The 22,473-nt window shown below is 38.4% G+C and overlaps 4 pseudogenes across 4 annotated transcripts; 1 reads left to right on the top strand and 3 right to left on the bottom strand.

Annotated features, from left to right (window-relative positions):
- Positions 1 to 876: 876 nt before the first annotated feature.
- Positions 877 to 2,538, bottom strand: AT1G42170 (annotated as a pseudogene; the record flags this gene model as incomplete). The annotated part of the gene is made up of 1 exon: positions 877 to 2,538.
- Positions 2,539 to 5,141: 2,603 nt separating this feature from the next.
- Positions 5,142 to 6,632, bottom strand: AT1G42160 (annotated as a pseudogene; the record flags this gene model as incomplete). The annotated part of the gene is made up of 1 exon: positions 5,142 to 6,632.
- A 5,133-nt stretch (positions 6,633 to 11,765) lies between these two features.
- AT1G42150 lies at positions 11,766 to 15,813 on the bottom strand (annotated as a pseudogene; the record flags this gene model as incomplete). The annotated part of the gene is made up of 1 exon: positions 11,766 to 15,813.
- Positions 15,814 to 17,110: 1,297 nt separating this feature from the next.
- Positions 17,111 to 21,691, top strand: AT1G42140 (annotated as a pseudogene; the record flags this gene model as incomplete). Its single annotated transcript has 1 exon — positions 17,111 to 21,691.
- Between the last annotated feature and the right edge of the window lie 782 nt (positions 21,692 to 22,473).

Raw genomic sequence — 22,473 nt, 5'->3', positions numbered from 1 at the left:
TGAAGACTACACGACATTTAGGAGCTGCAGAGATGACACACATTCTCTTCACACATCCAAAACCAAGAAAGAAAAAACTTTCCTTAATCGGAGGATCTCTTGCCTTTTCCCTCAATATCGAATATCCTCCTCTTGATCCAGTTCGTTTACTCACTCCAGAAGATCTCAGCAATCCATCTCATCCACCAGACCTAAGAAGATTCATGAAGATCACGCCACAAGCCAAAGGAGCGTCACTTTTAATGCCCAACGACTAGAAGACATCAATGGTGACAAGATCATGGTTCTCTCTAATTTATTTGTTTCCTTTCTAAATTTTAGACCTTTGCTACACTTTTCTATTTAAGCTCTTTGTTTCTTTACTTTGTATTCACGCTTTGATTAATAAGAAAATTCAGTTTGTTTTGCTTCAATACTTTATCTTGAATCAAATCATTGTTCTTGCGAGTTCTAGGTAGTTTGTGGAATCAAACCACTTAGGTTTCGTGTAGAGTCTCTGATCCTCGCGAGGAATAGCCCTTGGATCATATTCTCTAGCCCTCGGTGTTGTCTATTCAACATCAATTCGGTTACTTCATCATCATTACCACTTCTGCATAGTTTCAGTCTTTGAATCGCTGAGTCTTGTCTTGGAGGAATCCGGGGTTTCCATCACGTAAGATATTGGTTTCGTTCGACACCTACGCCGTTTTTAGTCTCCGGATTTCTTCGGCAGCATAAATTCTCTGTTTTCCTCCAGAATCCTCCATTATCTCCAAATGAATCTCAAACATGTAAAGATATGAAAAGGACTAGAAAAGATTCTAAAAATAACAAATAGACTCTAAAACCTTTACCTAAATCATAGCTAAAAGCAGTAAAAATAGGGTTATATCAGTACGCAACAGGGCCAACTCTTTCCAGAATCCTGAATGAACCCATGTACCTCGAAGTCAACTTTGTGTTCAAGGATTCCCTATCCTTTCCCTTATACGTCATAGTCTTGAGATAAACCATATCTCCAACAGAATACTCCAACTCTCTCTAACGCTTCTCTACATCTCTTTTGTCAGTTCTGAGCTTGTTTCATCTTAACCTTTAAGACTTTGATATTTTCCGACGTTTTCTCAACTAAGTCTCGACCATAAACACTCTGGTCCCCCACTTGGGTCCAACATAGCAGTGTTCTACACGGCCGCCCATACAATGCTTCATACGATAAAATCCCGATGCTTGCATGATAGCTATTGTTATAAGCAAACTCGGCCAAGTGTAAATGCTGAATCCACTCGCCACCCTAATCCAACACACTGGCCTGCAACAAGTTCTCAAGTGTTTTGATTGTACGCTAAGACTGCCCATCCGTCTACGGATGATGAGCCGTGCTCATATTCAGTCTTGTGCCAAAATGCTTCTGAAGCCCCTTCCAAAATCGTGAAGTAAACTTTGAATCTCGTTCCGACACTATACTAACCGGAACTCAATGATATCGGACAATCTCTTGGACATAAATCTCCACAAGCTTGTCAATATTGGCCGACTTGTTTACTTGAACAAAATGTGCCTACTTGGTCAATCCATCCACGATTACCCACACAGTATCCTTCTCGTCACACATCGGCAAATCCATTAGGAAATCCATCGTAATCATGTCCCATTTACACTCGGGCATAGGTAAGCTTTGGAGCAACTCGACCAGAACTTGATATTTGGCATTCACCAACTGACAGGTCAGACATCCAGCCGCCCACCTAGCCACATAGGCTTTCATACCCTTCTAATCGTAATACCGTTTTAAGTCCTTATACATCTTGCTTGATCCCGGGTGAACCGAAAACGTAGACATATGTGCTTCCTTCAGGATATCTTCCTACAACTCCTTATCCTCGGAACACACACCCGCCTATTAACCAAAATAGTCCCATTGTTCGAAGTCTCAAACTCCGTCTTATGGTTCTCGGGCCAGCAGATCAAATCCTCATCCTTTTGCTGAGCCGCCCGCACCCGACATAGCAAATCCGCTTGGTCCACTACCCGTAAGCCCAAAGGCTCCAACTCGTCGGTTATAGCTGCCAACAGCAATGTCCCGTCCATGCCAACCAATAGTTGCATGTCCTTATCTTAATCTGAAGCAACTCTTTTCCGACTTAACGCGTCTGCGACTAAGTTCGCCTTACCCGAATGGTAAGCAATCTCTAAGTCATAATCCGCAAAAAGCTCCATTCATCTCCTTTGCCTCAAGTTCAATACTAGCTGAGTGAAGATATACTTCAAACTCTTATGGTCCGTAAACTCTTGAACCTTCCAACCGTAAAGATAAGATCGCCAAATGTTTAGGGCAAACACCACAGCCGCCATCTCAATATCATGAATTGGATAATTCTCCTCATGCTTTTACAAATGCCTAAACGCATAGGCAATTACCTTACCATGCTGCATAAGCACACATCCAAGTCCAATCCTTGACGCGTCCGTATATACCACATAAGGCTCATTTGGCTCTGCCAAAGCCAACACTGGAGTACTTGATGTAGGTAAAATTACCTTAAGACCACTCTCTCAAATAAGAGATCGATTGTAGTACTTAAGGGTCGAATTCCACAACATTATCGGATCACACAATAGACTAAGGTTATCGAATTAAGCTAAACAAAAGATAAGAAAATAAAAAGAAAGCAATAGCAAATTATGAGATGGATGTAAACTAAGATTATTAAAACGTTAGGCTTACGGTATTCTCACGAAATAGATGATAGTAGATCTAGAAATAGCTAGGTTGTTATCGAACCTTTTTAAAACTCAAACTCTACTATCACAATAACAGGTGGCGTTCCTTGAAATTCACTATGCTGAGAGTCCTGGTGGCGTGCCGTGAAACCCTATACCTAAACATGCATGCTAAACGAATTCGATAAGTTCACCTTAGTAGATAAGCCGATTCTTATTACACACCTATAAACCAGGCTCATCAAATAGTAGTTTTATTAACAGATACCTATGGCGGGTATATCTCTTATGTGAGATCAAGTTCTATTTAGCTACTCTAAAAGTAGTGATATATGTCAAATTGCTTTAAGACCACTCTCTCAAATAAGAGATCGATTGTAGCACTTAAGGGTCGAATTCCACAAAGCTCTCAAATCACACAATAGACCAAGGTTTTAAATTAAGCTAAGTAAGATAGTAATGAAAATAAAAAGAAACAAAAGGAAGCAATAACAGATTGTGAGGATGTAAGACAAGAAAGTAAAAACGTTAGGCTTAGGGTATTCTTAGGAAACTATTGGTTAGTAGATCTAATAATAGCTAGGTTGTTATCGAACCATTCTTAAACTTAAACTCTAATTATGGAATAACTGGTGGTGTTCCGTGAAACTCCCTATGCCTATAGGTAAGAATAACCAGAGAAGCCGAGAGATCTTTAACCTAAAGATGCATTATAAATGAGTTCAATTGTTCACCTTAGTAGATAGGCCGATTCTTATTACACACCTATAAACCAGGCTCATCAAATAATAGATCCAACTGCAAATACCGATGGTGGGCATATCTACTATCTGGATTCAAGTTCTAGGTGATCAATCTAGATCTAGCATTAAGAACAATTAAAGATGACGAATTCTACAGATAACCTAACAAAGGGGCGATCTACTAAACAATATGAATCCCTAATGAGAAATCCTAAACCTAACAAGTGGATTACTCAGACATGATCAAAGAAACACAAATCATAGTCTGAATAAGAAATCAATAATAGTAAGAGAAAGAGTAAAGAAGTTTTTCTCCAAAGGGAGTCTCCACAGGGTTTTGCTCCCAAAGTACAAAAGAGATGAGGAGAACAACCTCTCCAAACTTAGGTCTAAACAATGACCTTTAAAACTATATATATGATCTAAAAACGTGATGGCCCTTCTTTAGAAATAAGAGAAAGTTCTGGGCCAAATTTGGAAATCTTCAAAACATCAATAAGTTGCGTCTTCGAATTGCCGTCAAGTATTGGTGTCGCTCGACACCAGGGGTGGTGACGTTCAACACCAACGTGCATTTTAGTTTCCAGATTTCTTCAGCTGTATAAATTCTCTGTATTCCTCCAGAATGCTCCATTATCTACAAATGAATCCCAAACATGTAAAGACCTGAAAATGACTTGAAAACACTTTAGAAATAACAAATAGACTCTAAAACCTATACCTAAATCATAATTAAAAACATTAAAAATAGGGATATATCAACTCCCCCAGACTTAGCTTTTGCTTGCCCTCAAGCAAAACACAAAAGCTGAACCTGTGGAAGAGGTTTTAAAACACAGGAACTCCCAACATTCTCTAGCTTATTGCCTTGATCATCCTAACCAAATCCATATGTCTAGCAGTTCTAATCAAATCCTAACCAACATGTATTAATCTGCAAGCTTACACAACATTCTAGATTTCATACCTAAGTTCCATTACTATATCTACCAGGCTTTCATCGCTGAGTCTCATCAAACAAGCTAACATTCAAGATCCTTCTAGACTCATTCTTGTACTATACCATGATAAATAGATGATTATTTTTATATATTTTTCTTTGGTGTTCTTTCTCTCCCTAGACTTATTCTTTTTAGAGAGTAAACAAAGGGGAACTCGCACACTGGATCGACACCCTCGGCATTTTTCCAACCATTGTAATTGATCATTCTAGATAATGTATAATAATAGGGTCATAGAAAACATTCCTACCCCTATACACTGTCTGAAAATCCTGTCAATCTCTCATTTTGTTTTTCTTTTTATAATGGGAGAGGAACACATTCTTTTTATCACATTGGTCTCAATATCAAGTATGAACAAGGAGTCAAGATCTATGAATACTAACCGTTTGAAGAGGTAAAAGGAAGAGCAGTGCGATTAGCTCCAGCCTTAGTGGTTGTGTTGGAAACTAGGATATCCTCAAGTTTGTTGGTTTGCCATTTAGATTTTCCAATAGTCGGATTGAGTCAAACCTGCACCATTAATCAACCAGACAATAATCTAAAGAATAGAGATCATAATTCATATCAAAATTTTGACTCAATAAAACGACTCAAAAAGAAAAATAAGAATAAGAATAAAACTCAAAAAAGAAAAATGTAGTTAGTAAGCGCCTCCCCCAGACTTAAACGACAATGTCCCCAGTGGCATTCAAATCTGGAGTAAGCGAGAAAAAGAAAAAAAGCGTAAAATAAAAGAAAAAAAAAACATACTAGTGGGTTGCCTTCCACTAAACACTTGTTTATAGTCAATAGGTTGATTTTGATGGAGTATGGGGATCAGGTGGATCAGATGGTGGCAGTAAATATCGCGGAGAAAGACCTCTCATCATCCATGCTGGCGTATAAGCAGTTAGCACGTGAAGTTTATCTAGGAAGAGAGGAGCATCAGCAGGGTGGGACTCATGTATGGGTGGAATACTCCTTTTTCTTGCACAATCATCAAAAGAAAGAACAAGTGCTCAACGAGAAACTCGTGGCTTGCTTAATCGTAAAACAGTATTTGAAAATTTTAAGGTCTTATTGATGAAATTAGGAGGAGGAGATGAGTACCTTAGCCGTTTAGGAGGTGTATGAAGTATCAGAGGTGCAATGGGTGACGTTACAGCAGAACCTGGACTTATAGCTGTGATCCCAGATGGAAAAATAGCTATTGGAGATGATTCTGCTACAACCAGTGATGGGTGTCGATCGTCACTAGTAGTGCTGTCGATCGATACACGTGCTACAACTCGTCTTCCCTTAGCCTGTCGATAAGTCAGCTCTGAAATCTGTTCTGAGACGATAATTGTCTTCCTTTTGTCCTTGACGTGGAGCCTTGCAACGCCCCTCCTGAATCCCTTGCATATACTGTTGAGGCGATGGACAAAGAATTTCAGGTGTGTAGACTAGTTCATCAACATGTGGAAAGTCAAGGCTGAGTGGTGAAGTCTACATCCAGTGTCGATCGACACTAGGTGAGTGTCGGTCAACACTACTATCTGGTATCGATCCTGCTCTGTCAATCTCGATTTATTCTGCTCCATCAAACGTCGACACTTCCTCAGGTTGGTACTGGTGTCGGTCGACACTATCAATGTGTGTCGAGCGATTATGGAGATCAGTGTCGAGCCTGGTCGATTTTGCTTCGTCACAGCTTGATGTCTCTTATATATGCGATGGTGTCGATCGACACTGTCTCTGCAACTTCAAAATCGTAATTCTCCTCAATCTTCACTAACTCATACTCACTTTCCATTGAAGCAGCATGCCAAGAAGTAGTGAGGCTCCTCTCATTCCATCTAGGGATAAGTTTCTCTAAGATCCTTTGTTGACCTTCCAGACTCTGTTCCAGCAATGATTCTATCTTGCTTCTAGGTGCAGGTGGAGGGGGGGCTTGGTAAGAAGCAAGATCATAGTTCCTTGTGAACCTGAAACTATTGCTATTCTAAAGTGGTTGCTGAAACTGAGAATTCTCAGTGTAGCTGGTTGGACCATTCCCATAGGAAACTCTATAGCCTTGTTGGTGATCAAATCTTTGATTCGGAAAACCTCTGCTACGAACATAATCGACATCCTCCACAAGTTGATTGTGGACCGCGTTAAGCTTAGCCATGATCCCAGCAATCTCACTCTCGTTCATGTTTCTCGTTTGGTCCTGGTTCTGTGATTAGACAAACACCTGAAACACACAAGAAAAAGAAAAGAGAAAAACTAAGTAAATAAAAAAAAAAAAAAAAGCTTAGACAAAATCTTAAATCCTAATCCAATGGTGAATTGTAGAGAACTTCGGCAACGGCGCCAAATTTGATATATATCAAATTGCCATAAGACCACTCTCTCAAATAAGAAATCAATTGTAGAACTTAAGGGTTGAATTCCACAAAGCTCTCGGATCACACAATAGATAAGGTTTTGAATTAAGCTAAGTAAGATAGTAATGAAAATAAAAAGAAACAAAAGGAAGCAATAGCAGATTGTGAGGTTGTAAGACAAGAAAGTAAAACGTTAGGCTTAGGGTATTTTTAGGAAACTATTGGTTAGTAGATCCAGAAATAGCTAGGTTGTTATCGAACCATTCTTAACTAAAACTCTAATTATGGAATAACCGGTGGTGTTCCGCGAAACTCCCTATGCCTATAGCTAAGAATAACCGGAAAAGCCGAGAGATCTTTAACCTAAACATGCATTTTAAACGAGTTCAATTGTTCACCTTAGTAGATAGGCCGATTCTTATAATACACCTATAAACCAGGCTCATCAAATAATAGATCCAACTACAGATACCTATGGTGGGCATATCTATTGTCTGGATTCAAGTTCTAGGTGATCAATCTAGATCTAGCATTAAGAATAATTAAAGATGAAGAATTCTACATATAACCTAACAAAAGGACGATCTAGTAAACAATATGAATCCCTAATGAGAAACCCTAAACCTAACAAGTGAATGACTCAGACATGACCAAAGAAACACAAATCATAGTCTGAATAAGAAATCAATAATAGCAGGAAAGAGTAAAGAAGATCTTGTCCAAAGGGAGTCTCCACAGGTTTTTGCTCCCAAAGTACAAAAGAGATGAGGAGAATAGCCTCTGCAAAGCTTAGGTCTAAACAATGACCTTTAAAACTATATATATGACCTAAAATACGTGATGTGCCTTCTTTAGAAATAAGAAAAACTTCTGGGCCGCATTTGGAAATCTTTAAAACATCAATAAGTTGCGTCTTCGAACTGCCATCAGGTATTGGTGTCGCTCGACACCAGAGGTGGTGTCGTTCGACACCTACGTATATTTTAGTTTCCGGATTTCTTCAGCAGTAAAAATTCTCTATTTTTCTCCAAACTGCTCTATTATCTCTAAATAAATCCAAAACATGTAAAGACCTGAAAAGGACTAGAAAAGACTCTAGAAATAACATATAGACTCTAAAACCTATACCTAAATCATAGTTAAAACAGTAAAAATAGGGATATATCAACTAGCATTAAGAATAACCAAAGATGAAGAATCCTACAGATAACCTAGCACGGGGCAATCCACAAAATCATCTATATCTGTAATGAGAAACCCTAAACCTAACAAGAAGACTACTCAAACATGATCATAGAAGAACAAAACATGTTTGAGTAAGAAATCAATAATGAATATAAGAAGAGAATAGAGTAAGAAAGATCTTTTCTAAAGGGATTCTCCAAAGGGTTTTGCTCCCAAGTACAAAAGACAAAAGGAGAATAGCCTCTCCAAAGCTTAGATATAAACAATGACCTTTAAAAAAAAAAAATATATATATATATATATAACCTAAAACGTGATGGGCTTTCTTTAGAAATAAGGGAAAGTTCTGGACCAAATTTGAAAATCTTCAAAACTTCAATAAGTTGCGTCTTTGAATTGCCATCAGGTATTGGTGTCGCTCGACATTAGGGGTGGTGTCGTTCGACACCTACGTGATTTTTAGTCTTCTAATTTCTTCTGCAGCATAAATTCTTTGTTTTCCCCCAGAATGCTCCATTATCTCCAAATGAATTCTAAACATGTAAAGACATGAAAAGAACTAACAAAGACTCTAGAAATAACAAATAGACTCTAAAACTAATACCTAAATCATAGCTAAAACCAGTAAAAAATAGGAATAGATCAACTCCCAGACTTAGCTTTTGCTTGCCCTCAAGTAAAACACAAAAGCTAAACCCGTGGAAGAGGTTTGAAAACACATGAACTCCCAACATTCTCTAGCCTATTGCCTTGATCATCCTAACCAAATCCATATGCCTAGCAGTTCTATTCATATCATAACCAACATGTACTTTTGTGCAAACTTACACAACATTCTAGATTCCATACCTAAGTTCCACAACTATATCCACCAGGCTTTCATCGATGGGTCTCATCAAGCAAACTAATATTAAAGAACCTTCTAGACTCATTCCTGTACGATACCATGATAAATCGATCATTCTTTATATTTTTCTTTTGGCATTCTTTCTCTCCCCCGTACTTATTCTTTTTCAATTGTAAACAAAGGGGAACTAGCATACTGCATTGACACCCTGGACATATTTCCAACCTTTGTAATTGATTATTCCTATTAATGTATAATAATGGGGTAATAGGAAACATTCCTACCCCTATACACTATCGAAAATCATATCAATCTCTTGTTTTTTTTATATAAGTGGAGAGGAATACTTTTCTTTTTTACATTGGTCTCAATATCATGTATAAATAAAGAGTCAAGTTCTATAACTAGTAACCGTTTTGATGAGATAAAAGGAAGAGTAGTGAGGTTAGCTCCCGCCTAAATGAATTGTGTTGGAAACCAGGATATCCTCAAGTATGTTGGTTTGCCATCTGAATTTTCCAATAGTCAGATTGAGTTGAACCTACAACATTAATCAACCAGGCAATAATCTAAAGAATAGAGATCATAATTTCAAACAAAATTTTGACTCAATAAAACGACTCAAAAATAAGAAAAATAAGAATAAGAATAAGACTCAAAAAGAAAAATGTAGTTAGTAAGCGCCTCCTCCAGATTTAAATGTCACTGTCCCCAGTGGCATTCAAATCTGAAGTAAGCGAGAAAAATAAAAGAAAAACGTAAATTAAAAGAAAGAAAAAAACCATACCAGTGGGTTGCCTCCCACTAAGCGCTTGTTTAGAGTCAATAGCTTGACTATGATGGAGTTTGAGAATCAGGTGGATCAAATAGTGGAAGTAAATACTTCCTAGTAGAACCTCGCATCATCCAAGGTGGCGTATAAGCAGTCGGTGTGTGCGGTCTACCAAGGAAGTGTGGAACATCAGCAAGGCAGGACAGAGGTATGGGTGGTCTACTCCTTTTACCTGCACAATTATCAAAAGCAAGAAAAAGCGCTCGACGAAAAACTCGTGGCTTGCTTAACCATAAAACAGTTTTTGGAAATTTCAAAGTCTTATTTATATATCTGGAGGTTTAGGAGGAGGAGATGAGTACCTTTGCTGTTTCGGAGGTGGATCAAGGAGTAACGGTGCAGTGGTTGACGTGACTATAGTGCCTGGAGTATCAGCAGTAATTTCAACACGAAAACAATCTCTAATAAGGAACTTTGTCTCAACCAGTGTGGGGTGTCGATCGACACAGGTGGTGGTGTCGATAGATATCCCCAATGTTACTAATAAATAATAGATAAACTCTAACCAAACTTCTTATTGCTTCTCAAAGCTTTGATGGTGTAGCCAACGTCTGTATGAGTGTTTGGCTTTGTATCTTCTAAAAAGGAAACACTACTTTATTTTTTGGGAACCGGTTGCGATCTAGTTCTTATACTCAATCATACACATGAAATCTTGTCACATTTGACTCCAAAACACTAACTAAGCTTCTTATTGCTTCTCAAAGCTTTGATGGTGTAGCTGGAGTCCGTATAAGTCTTTGGCTTTGTATCTTTTAACAAGTTAACACAACTTTAACTTTTAGGAACCGGTTGCGGTTCTAGTTCTTATACTCAATCATAAACATGACATCTAGTCATATTTGACTCCAAAATACTAACAAAGCTTCTTATTGCTTCTCAAAGGTTTGATGGTTTAGCCGATATCCGTATGAGTCTTTGGCTTTGTATCTTCTGAAAAGGAAACACTACGTTAGCTTTTGGGAACCGGTTGCGGTTCTTGTTCTTATACTCAATCATACACATGACATCTAGTCATATTTGACTCCAAAACACTAACCAAGCTTCTTATTGCTTCTCAAAGCTTTGATAGTGTAGCTGAAGTCCGTATGAGTCTTTGGCTTTGTATTTTCTAACAAAAAACCATTCCTTTAGCTTTTGGGAACCGGTTGCGGTTCTAGTTCTTATACTCAATCATAAACATGAGATCTAGTCATATTTGACTCCAAAACACTAACCAAGCTTCTTATTACATCTCAAAGGTTTGATGGTTTAGCCGATGTCCTTATGAGTCTTTGGCTTTGTATCTTCTAACAAGGGAACACTACTTTAGCTTTTGGGAACCGTTGCCACTACAACAAATGTTGTCATGATTAGCACAAAAAATTTGCTATTATACAAATAACATAGCGAATTCACAAATGGTATGACATCGGCAGTCATTGTAGGAGAAACCCATATAATAGCCTTAATTTAACTGCTACAAAATTGACTAGTTTTACAACGAACCTACAACGCTATTACATATTCTCATATAGCACCACATGTTTTGCTATCGTATGACATGGTACCATAGGTCTTCTATATTGTAGTAATATATATTTGTGTAGCGTGATATTTGTTGCTATCATACATGTTTATACTATAGCTCTTGAAAAAATGTTATGTATTATTAAATTCTGACATTTACATATGCTATACAACAATATTTGACAACTAATATTTTAGTGCTATGATAGAACTACATATGCTATGATATAACTATATATCAATTCTTTATTTGCTATTGTATATATTTTTATATATCTATCATATATGTTTTCTTGTTTTCTGATACAAATTAATACAACTATACAATCCTGAACATATAGAAATAAAAATTATCTCTTATAAATTCTCATTCCATATCCATAAGAGTAAAAGTTTACATAATCATTCTAATCCAAAATAACATAATATAAGTCATAAGTTGTTGGTTAGCTTAATTAGTCTTAAACTTAATTAAAACTAGCTAACCTGGACAAAAGTTACTTCATTCCCCCTGCAAGAAGCAATATTATATCAGATTTGTGATATCAGCAACAGATCGATTAGAAAGCACAAGCAAAACCATATACATACCTTAGTTTCTTAAACTGATCAAAAGATGACCAACTTATCCATTGGCCATGCAATAGATGAACCAAGTGCATCTCTCATGTACTCGATTTCATCTGATGGCCTCCAAACTGCTGCGTCATCATTCTTCACTATATCAACCATACTCTAGCTGCATCTGAACCCAAGCGAACATAGTGGACCTTAACTTCTGGGTCGAGTGAATGCACACGTCCTTTAGCGACAACTTGCTTCCTTCCACTAATATCCATCAACTTGCATTTTTGATTTTCTTTGTTGACCTCAACTCTCTTTTTACGCTGTCATGATTATAATACAAGTTAGAGAGATATAAAAATCAGAATCACCTGCATAAGGATACTATAAAAGACTTACCGTATATCTTTGAGGAGGGGATATTAGCATAGATCGCTGACTTTTCTTGACAGGAGATTTTGGACCAGATGATTTCTGACTTACTGCAGCAGATTTCTGACTTACTGCAGCAGATTTCTGACTTGTTTCCAAAGATTTCTAAGCTGATGCTGCAGATTTTCCTCCTGAAGATTGTTGAGTTGATGCAGCTTTCTAAATAGGAGATTCCTGACCTATTGCATCTGTTGTGTTTTCAAAGACCAATTTGTTCACATGCCATGATACAAAAGATAATAGACAATCCTCAAGGTATGTTACATCAACAGTAGACCTCCAGATAAATGTATCAGGTTGATGTACCACATCTACAAATATCTTCACTGAATTTGGTCGAGGAGGTATCCCATTTACTAAGGCATCACAATCTTGTGTTTGCCAACGTCCTTCAGCAACAACCACGTCATCTAAAGACAATCCAGTAGCTTGCATTTGTTCATCGCTGAATCAGTCCTTTGGCTATGTCAAACACATTCACAGAACATGTTAATACTTCCATATATATATTACTATACTGATCAAGGTGAATCATAAACTTTACCTATTCTACAATGTCTCCTGGTTGCTACTCATATATTAGGTTAACCCACTTAAGGGAAGGCCACGCAATCATCTTAACGATAGCAGATTCAATTGTGCACATGTTAAGTTCAAGTCTCCAAAGATATGCGTCTGGTACCGTAGCAGCGTCAACCAACACTTTGACATCAGATGGGCCTAACCGACAATCATTCACTAAGTCATCTGGATCAGAAGTTATTATACGCCCCTCAGCAATAATTGCATTACCGTTACCAGTCCAATCAATCAAGATACACTTAGGTTGTGATCTTTTGTTAACGCTCTATAAAATTAATAAAGACTAATTACTAAGGCATTCCTCAAACAAATAAAACATGCATTTGATATAAATTACAAACTTACTCTAGCAGCTGAGTTTGAAGCAACATCAGGCTATTGTCTCTGTTACAAAAATAAACCAAAGTCAATTCTATTGTTATAATGCATCAAGTTAAAGTATAATTACAGAAGTGTCTAACTTGGTTCTTTATTTTGTCAATTACATCTTGTAACTCATTGACCTTTAACTGGCGATGAGCTTGCTTTGCTTCCGTTTCAGCCATACACTTGTTCTTCATTTGGAAACATGCTAATTTGGTTTTATTCTTGTTACGACCCATTGCCCTCATTCGACCAGGATTGTCAGGTCCAAGTAGTTGGCTAAGTGAATCTTGGCCTTCAAAACAAGCAGATGATGGCGTATCACTTTTGACAATCTCAGATGCCTCTCTCTATCAAGTACAAGATACAGATTCACATGTTATGATCTAATTTTAGCAATGAAAATAATAGTACAAGATCTTGTAACTCACAATCTTTTCACCCGTATTTGTATTCACTGGTGTACCATCTTTTCTGGTACGTGACTTGATCCACACCTGAAGCCTTGACACTTCACTGGGATTTGGACTCTCCTTTTTCTAATTCAGAACAAAAAAAGTTTACAACTAGCTAGTAAGTATTCAAAAGTAGTGAATGAGTTTAAACATGTAACATAATTGTAGTATGATTACCATATGTTCTGCTAGTCTAACCATTCCTCTACGGCTAGTGGTGTGAGAAATTTGTTTGCTCCTTCTTTCCTTGTAGCTATCACTTACAACCTAAAAGAGAAGTGTTAATATGGAAGACATTCTATAGGAAATAAACTTAGTTAATTACAAATGATTACCTTAAACTCTTTGCTAGTTTTGAGCTTGACTAGCTTACTCCACTCAAATGGAGAAACATTCTTTGGTCGCAGCTTCATCCTCAATTGGTTAGTCTAGGCTTTTACTAGTCGAGATTTCCAAGACCTCCACAGGCATCCCATCTGCTTAAGCACTGCAGTCTTCTGGTACTCTTCATCTATCTCAAACCTTGCCTACAAATATAGTCCATCAAAACAAAACAAAGAAGTTAAATATAGTCAACAAAACAAAAAAATGAACTCAATATATAGACAGTGATGCATAAGAAAGTAACCTACACAGATTTCTAGAGAAGTGTCCTGATTTCTTCAGATATTTTTATCCAACGATCAAATATGATGGGAACGTATTCCCGTACCAATGCTCTAACATAAGATGCCATCTTAACAGACCCTTCACCATAAGGTTCTCCCAGGCTATTGAACTCTACATGTACTCTGGTATTTGGATCCTTGGCGATGTCTTTCATGCGTGTTGGTCCTCGCTGTCTCTTACTCTTTCTCTCACCATTGTCATGATCTTCAGAGAATTGTATCTCAACTTCAGTCTCTTCATCAATCAGACCTTTGGCAGCATCAGTAGGTGTCACCTCACCTTCATGCTCTTCTTCGTTGTTTAGCTCAGCAACAGGCGCATCAGCAATCTCTGTTTCTAGCTCGGGAACTTGTTCATCTGCTGCGTCTGGTTCTACTGGTACAAGTTCACGGGTACACACATACTCAACCTCATCATCTTTCTTCTTAGGTCTTCTTCCTCTCTTTTTATTTCCAGCTACCATTTCAAATCACCTGGATAAGAAGAGAAAAAAAAACTGAAACGATCAATTCTCAATCTGTCATTTATATAAGCAAAGGACAATACTTATGAAAATAATAATTCCCTATCAGACATTTATTCAAACAAGTAATCACTAAGCATGAAAATGATTTGTAACCACAAATATATGCCTTCACTCAATTCCCAATATGTCATTTACTTAAGCAAAACAATACATATGAAACTAGCAATTCCCTATCAGACATTTACTTAAGCAAAACAATAAACATGAAACTAGCAATTCCCTTTCTGACATCTATTCAAACAAATAATCACTAAGCATGAAAACGATTTTAAATCACACATATATGCCTTCACAATTAGCTCTTTCATTTTCTGTTTCATCCAAGTTGACCCCCATGTCAATATTTGTAGCCAAAGGACTAATGTCTGCTTCTCCAGCTTCAAACTCTCTCTGACTGAATCTTCTAGAAGGACCTCTCATAGCAACATGCCAACTTGATGACTCGTCTTCCCTTGTAGTCCAACAAGATAATGTCTGTTACTGCCCCATAGTATGATACCATATCCACCACCTGTGACGTATCCTTAGCACTGGACCTACAGACTGCCGTAGCCTCATAATAAACACCACTATTCTGACTTCTTATATCTACTGATATTGTGTGAAACCGCTGCCCATTTACTATATATCCATTATATGACCGTGCGCAACAACGTGGACCAAATGCCAACCATTTAAGTGTCTCATCATGACTGTTTGAATCAAGTGGTATCTACATAAGGAAAGAAAATATGTCAGATAGTTGTAGACATAAACAGCTAGTCATATTTTCTAAAGAAAATATTAACTCTCCTGATTTTTTAACCAAGAGGCAAAATTCTGAGTATGCATAGACCATAATGTTGATGCATCACGTCTGCATCTTACGTTTGAGTCTTGCAGATGTTGGAGATGTGTACTTGTCATGCAAAATCACAAAAAGAAAAAATCAATTATAATAAGAATCAAATATAGGACTGTTTAATGAACTATTTAAATGCAGAATTTACTCCACATAAGGTTCAACCACAACCATATTTTGAATGACAGCCATATGAGCAATTTTCTTCTCCATATCAGTGAGAGTACTTCTGATATAACCCGATTTTCACCAATTTTATCTATGTTTTAGGTATAGGATCTTAAGTCTTTATGTTATTTCTCGAGTCTTTTGAGTGTCTTTTCAGGTATTCTATGCAACGGGACAACAATGGAGATAAGGAGACATTTTGGAGCAAGATCTAAGGAAAAAGGAAGCTAAGAACGATTTTGGACTCATGAATCAGCGAGGAGTGTCGATCGACACCAGTTTCGATCGACACCAGTTTCGGCCCAGCAAAAACCCTAGACTCTTCCAAGTTTACAGAAGATCAAATTTGCCTCAGAAGACTTCCCTGTTTGCATTATTAGTCCCTCGACATTTTTAGGGTATATATATATTGTTTTTAGACCTAAGTTTCTTTTATCAAGTCTTTTATCAAGTTCTTTGCAAACCCTATTGTGAGAGACATAAGCTATTCATCGATTGTTTTCAGAGTTTCATTCAGATCTATATACAGTGAAGAGATCCTTTCTTTCCCCTTCTCTATTTACTGTGTTTAAGCTTTCTATCTCAATTATGTTGTTTGTTTCATTCAATATGTCTGAGTAGTCTGCTTGTTAGGAATAGGGTTTCTCATTAGGGATTCATATGGTTTAGTAGATTGCCCCCTTTGCTAGGTTATCTGTAGAATTCTTCATCTTTAATTATGCCTAATGCTAGATCTAGAGTAATTAACTAGATCTTGAATCCAGACAATAGGTATTCCCGCCATAGGTATCTGTAGTTGGATCTATTATTTGATGAGTCTGGTTTATAGGTGTGTAATAAGAATCAGCCTATTTACTAAGATGAACAATTGAACTCGTTAAGAATGCATATTTAGGTTGATAGTTTCTCGGCTTCTCCGGTTGTTATTGGCTATAGATATAGGGAGTTTTGCGGCACGCACACCGGTTATTCCATAATTAGAGTTTGAGTTTAAGAATGGTTCGATAACAACCTAGCTTTCATTAGATCTACTAACCAATAGTTTCCTGAGAATACCATGTTCCTAGCTCTTTATTAAATCGTTTACAACACAATCAATCTGCTGTCTTTTTACTTTGTTGTGTTTTATTTTTACTACTACCCTGCTAGCTTAATCTCGGTATTTAACTCATTGTTTGAACAAAAGAACTCCGTGAATTCGATCCTAAAATACTGCAATTGATCTCTTATTTGAGAGAGTAGTTCTAGGTAATTTGAACCATATCAAATTTGGCGCCGTTGCCGAAGTTCTTGGGAATCGTTATTGAGTTTTGTTGAGAGATTTCGTCTAGTTTTTACTTCTATTTTGTTACTCACGCGTTTCTTGTTTTCTTCTTTTCTGTGTTTCAGGTGTATGCCTAGGCAAACAAGGAGTACAAAACAGAAGGAGCTTATCAACTTGTCTGTTCTCGACTTGGGAAAACTTGAACGCACCAACCAAAAAACTCAGAAATTAGCAATGGCTGACAGAGTCATCAGAGCAGATGCAAAAGGAGTTTTGAGAGATGTGGATGGCCAAGCCTAGAATGAGGCTAGTCAGAGATTGGATGCTCATGGACTCATCCTACTTAAGGACGCCAATGAGGATCAGGCGCGCCTCAATGCGCAATTAGCTGCTAGAGATGCAGCAGGGCTCGGTGTCGAGTGACACCAACTGGGTGTTGATCGACACCATCGGGAGCAGCACGCGGATGCAATCGGTGTCAAACGACACAACAGAGGTGTCGATCGACACCAACACCTGATTCATGCAGCTATTCCTCCAGCTGCGGAACCACGTTGTACTCTTGGGGATTTCAACAGGCCAGATCTGTTCTATGCTAATCGATCAGCAATTGTAGCCCCACCATTCCAGAGAAACGACTATGAGCTGAAGCCTGACTACTTTGCTTTAGTTGGCCAGCATCCTTTCCATGGCTTATCTCATGAGCAGCCAATGGATCATATAGAGCGATTTGAGGATCTTGTTTTGAGCATCAAGGCAAATGGAGTCTCAGAGGACTACCTACTGTGCAAGCTCTTCCCTTATTCACTTGCTGTGGAAGCAACTTCTTGGCTGAAGCAACTTAAAGCAGGTTCTCTCAAGACTTGGAGAAGCATCAAGATAGCCTTCTTGAACAATTTCTACGATGATGCTAAGTCTGAGGAGTTGAGAAACAAGCTGTCTACCTTCACACAAGGTCCAGCTGAAGCTTTCAACGATGCTTGGGTTCGTTCAAGGAATACCAACGAGATTGCCCACATCATGGTTTCAGTGAGGTACAACTTCTAGGTACCTTCTTCAGAGGAGTTGATTGGAGATACCAGATGGCTCTAGATGCAGTGAGCAATGGTAACTTCAATACACGTTACCCAGCTGTTGCTACAGCCCTTATAGAGAACCTTGCTTGCAGCAACAATACCAAGAATGCTGATTTTGAGAGGAAGAAGATTGCAGGAGCTTTTCAGGAAATCAGATGGCAGAGGTGAATGCTAAGCTGGATTCAGTTCATAACTTGCTCACACGGAAGAAGCATGTACACTTTGCAGCTGAAGAAGAGACTATTGAGCCTGAGCCTGAGTCAGAGGAAGGAGTTTTCTATATAGATGGTCAGGGATACAGGAAGTTTGGGCAGCCCCAGGGCAACTTCAGTGGCAACAGGTTTACAGGGAACCAGGGTTCCTCCAACTACATTCCAAAGCGTGCTTTCCCGAAGACCTTTCCTCAAAGCAGCTTTCAAAGGAACTATGGTAATTCAACTTACCAAGCCCCCCCCCCCCCTCCACCCTCAGCAGAGACAAGAATGAAATCGATGCTTGAGCAGATTCAGGAGAGCCAAACAAGCTTGTTGTGGAGTTCAATGGCAAGTTTTATGATGTCTACACAGATCTTAATGGGAAGATCGACAATCTGAGCTCTCACTTGAAGAAGCTAGATGTACAGGTAGCTCAAACTGCACAATCTATCAAGAGACAAGAGGGGTTTCTTCCTGGTAATCCTGATGCTAACCCAAGGAAGAGCTGCAATGCCATCTTGATCATAGAAGGAGATGATGTGTGGGAGGAATTGGACACTGAAGACGAGTTGAAGCTCGCAGTTGCAGAGGTGGTGTCGACCGACACCATCCAGTTCGATCGACACCATACGGGAACCTTTTGTCAGAAACGACTCAATACGATGGTGTCGATCGATACCCATCCAGTGTCGATCGACACTGGATCCGGACGGCACCTTGTGAGGTGCAAATACCTATGTAGCCTGAGTCTGTTTATACTCCTCCTTTCCCGTATCCAAGGAGGCATCGTTCTAAGCAGGAGATTCACGCTGCTAAGTGCACGGCCATAATGGAGAAGATCCTCCATACTCTTCCTAAGGATGCTTCAGAGACATCTTCCGCCTCACTCAACAGGTATGTCAAGCGACTTCTTGACAATGGAATTAGTTTAGATGAAGCTAAGCTGCTTACCAGAGACATAAGTGCAATCATGCTGCCTAAGGCCAAGAAGGAGAAGGCACAGAGAGTAGACATAGCTGACTGAATCCGCACCATTACTCCTGGTCAGACCACTGAGAAGCTTCCAGATCCAAGTAGCTTTGTCCTTGATTGCTCTATCTCCACAAGCAGATTCAACCGCTCTTTGTGTGATCTGGGATCCAGCATCAACCTCATGCCCAAGTCTGTTGCTGAGAGACTAGGCATGACTCACTAAAGACCTACTCGCATCACTCTTCTTTTCGCGGATTGTTCCAAGCGAATCCCTGAAGGAATCCTTGAAGATGTTCCTGTTAAGGTTGGTAACTCTGTTATCCCTGCTGATTTTGTTGTCCTGAACTATGAGAAGGAACCCAAGGATTCCCTTATCCTTGGATGAGCATTCCTAGCTACAGTTGGTGCTAGGTTTGATGTGAAGAGAGGGCGAATCTCTCTCAAGGTTTGTGATTTGGAGATGGAGTTTGGCATGGATGGTTCAGAGCTTACTAAGCCTATCAATTGCATTGCCTCCAGCACAGACACACCTCCCCAGACATCAGAATCCCACCACAGAGCCACACACAACGCTCCAACACGTTTAGCTCGCCAATGAGAGTTGTAGAGCAACGGTGTCGATCGACACCCCTACCCATGTCGATCGACACCCTCTGGTTTCACAGACAGATGATTCTGCACATTCTCTTCAGCCCACACCACTTGAGGACCTCTGTGATAAGTTCTCTTCTCTCTCTTCTCATCTTTTATCTTTGATTAATTTTTTGGATTATTCGAAGACGGCTTCACAAGATAACAAGCCTAGAGTTCTTTTAAAGCTTGTTTCTCCTGTTGTTCTTGCAAGTGACGAGAAGAGTGTCGATCGACACACCACTGAGTGTCGATCGACACCAGAAGTTACTCCGACCAGATCCGTTTACACACCGCCTTGGAAGGTAAGGAGGCAGCAACAATCCTTTACCACCACTCCACCCACATCCTGAACTCCGCCAAGTCAAGCTATAGACTCAAAACAAGCACTTAGTGGGAGGCAACCCACTAGTTTGATTTTTCTTTTCCCTTTCTTTTATTTTCTTTTATTTTTGATTTATTTTTCCCGCTTTCTCTGGATTTGAATGCCACTGGGGACAGTGTCGTTTAAGTCTGGGGGAGGTTCTTACTAATGATTCTTTTATTTTTGTTTCTTATTTTGCAAGTTCATTTGGTTATTTCTTTCTCTTCTCTACTAAAAAAAAAAAAAAAAAAAAAAAAAAAAAAAATTCTTTAGTTTAGTTAGGAATCATGATCTATATTTCTCATGTTTATTGCCTGATTGATGAGTGCTGCAGGTTCGAGTCAATCCGACTATTGGAAAATCTAGACGGCAAACCAATACACTTTAGGATATCCTAGTTTCCAACTCAACCACTAAGGCTGGAGCTAATCTCACTGCTCTTCTTTTTACCTCTTCAAACGGTGAGTATTCATAGATCTTGACTCCTTGTTCATACCTGATATTGAGACCAATGTGATAAAAAGAATATGTTCCTCTCCCCTTAAAAAAAGAAAAATATAATGAGAGATTGAGACGACTTTCAGATAGTGTATAGGGGTAGGAATGTTTCCTATGACTCCATTATTATACATTATTTGGAATGATCAATTACAAAGGTTGGAAAATGCCGAGGGTGTTGATCCAGTATGCGAGTTCCCCTTTGTTTACTCTCTTAAAAGAATAAGTCTGGCGGAGAGAAAGAACACCGAAAAAGAAAAAAAGAAAAAAAATATATATATATATATATATATAAAGAATGGTCAATTTATTATGGTATAGTACAGGAATGACTCTAGAAGGATCTTGAATGTTGGCTTGTTTGATGAGACCCAGCGATGAAAGCCTGGTGGATATAGTTGTAGAACTTGGGTATGGAATCTAGAATGTTGTGTAAGCTTGCAGAGAAGTACATGTTGGTTAGGATTTGATTAGACTTGTTTGGCATATGAACTTAGTTTGGATGATCATGGTAATAGGCTAGAGAATGTTGGGAGTTCCTTTGTTTTCAAAACCTCTTCCACGGGTTCGGCTTTTGTGTTTTGCTTGAGGGCAAGCAAAAGCTAAGTCTGGAGGAGTTGATATAACCCGATTTTCACCAATTTTATCTATGTTTTAGGTATAGGATTTTGAGTCTTTATGTTATTTCTCGAGTCTTTTGAGTGTCTTTTCAGGTATTCTATGCAATTGGACAACAATGGAGATAAGGAGACATTTTGGAGCAAGATCTAAGGAAAAGGAAGCTAAGGACAATTTTAGACTTAGGAATCAGCGAGGAGTGTCGATCGACACACTGTTGGTGTCGATCGACACCAGTTTCGACCTAGCAAAAACCCTAGACGCTTTCAAGTTTACAGAAGATTAAATTTGCCTCAGAAGACTTTCCTATTTGCATTATTAGTCCCTGGACGTTTTTAGGGTCTATATATATTGTTTTTAGACCTAAGTTTCTTTTATCAAGTCTTTTATCAAGTTCATTGCAAACCCTATTGTGAGAGACATAAGCTATTCATCGATTGTTTTCAGAGTTTCATTCAGATCTTTATACAGTGAAGAGATCCCTTCTTTCCCCTTCTCTATTTACTGTGTTTAAGCTTTCTATCTCAATTATGTTGTTAGGAATAGATTTCTCATTAGGGATTCATATGGTTTAGTATATTGTCCTCTTTGCTAGGTTATCTGTAGAATTCTTCATCTTTAATTATGCCTAATGCTAGATCTAGAGTAATTAACTAGATCTTGAATCCAGACAATAGGTATTCTCGCCATAGGTATCTGTAGTTGGATCTATTATTTGATGAGTCTGGTTTATAAGTGTGTAATAAGAATCGGCCTATTTACTAAGATGAACAATTGAACTCGTTAAGTATGCATATTTAGGTTGATAGTGTCTAGGCTTCTCCAGTTATTATTAGCTATAGATATAGGGAGTTTCGCGGCACGCCCACCTGTTATTCCATAATTAGAGTTTGAGTTTAAGAATGGTTCGATAACAACCTAGCTTTCATTAGATCTACTAATCAATAGTTTCCTGAGAATACCCTGTTCCTAGCTCTTTATTAAATCGTTTACAACACAATCAATCTGCTGTTTTTTTACTTTGTTCTCTTTTATTTTTACTACTACCCTGCTAGCTTAATCTCGGTATTTAACTCATTGTTTGAACAAAAGAACTCCGTG

This window comes from Arabidopsis thaliana (assembly GCF_000001735.4).
Source record: "Arabidopsis thaliana chromosome 1 sequence".
Lineage (NCBI taxonomy): Eukaryota > Viridiplantae > Streptophyta > Magnoliopsida > Brassicales > Brassicaceae > Arabidopsis > Arabidopsis thaliana.
Note: the sequence above shows the minus strand (reverse complement) of the source record. Positions and strands in the feature narration are given on the sequence as shown.